This window comes from Etheostoma spectabile, chromosome 18 (assembly GCF_008692095.1).
Source record: "Etheostoma spectabile isolate EspeVRDwgs_2016 chromosome 18, UIUC_Espe_1.0, whole genome shotgun sequence".
Lineage (NCBI taxonomy): Eukaryota > Metazoa > Chordata > Actinopteri > Perciformes > Percidae > Etheostoma > Etheostoma spectabile.
In genome coordinates, this window is record NC_045750.1 from 15292296 (window position 1) to 15293235 (window position 940).

A 940-nucleotide genomic window follows, 5' to 3' on the forward strand; every position below is an offset into this window, starting at 1 on the left:
CCCCCCCCCCCTCTTTCCAATCTCCTCTCCTGTGTTACCCATCCTTTATGACCCTCCTACTGAGCCATTATCCCATCCAACAGCGTAATAATAAGAAGTTATTTGGGAACTTCATCCTCATCTGTTCACTCTTAATTTACACTAAAGATACAATTCTGTCTTTTAAAGTCCCCTTCCACTCAAAAATGTATTCTGCTCATTTCTTCACTCTGACTTTTGACCTTCACTTTGCAGAGCTTGACACCAAAACGCCGTTTTCAGATTAAGCTGCGGAAGGAGGAAAGTTTATCTGTGCTCCCTTTACATCTGAGTATAAGATATATATGTACAAGCACCACTTTGTGACATCACAACTGGAAGCCAACGGTGATCCAATAAGACGCAACTTACACAAGTGTGATGTAAAAACTTGTGGAGTGCACATACTGATTATTGACTTTACAAAGTAGTTGTGTCCAGTACTCCCTTTCTTAGAACCAACTAAACATTTTTTTATTGAGGAACGAAAATTTGATGTATTTCTACACATTTTTAACAACGTAAATGATTTTTCTCATAAAGAAGTCCATTGACATTTCGACCAATAAAACATTAGACAGAGATATTGTTATTTGACCCGATTGATATGATTTGTATCAAATGACTTTTCTGTGCCATATACAAGGTACCAAAGCATTACTGCTCTGATCTTGCACCAGAGTGGAGTTTGTTTAGAGGAGAGTGTAACACAACACGTACACAAACCTTTCTTATGCTCTCATCTTTTAATTATACACTATCTGCTCAGCCAAATAGCAGTTAGAGGGAGTCTGTGACCATGACAACTAAATATCTCCTGTTTTGGTTTCATTTAAAACAAAGCATGAGTAGGTTTTTAAGCATGTCATCACAAGATCAACACCAGCTTTTCAAAGTCACATTTATGGAATAAGAAAAGAAG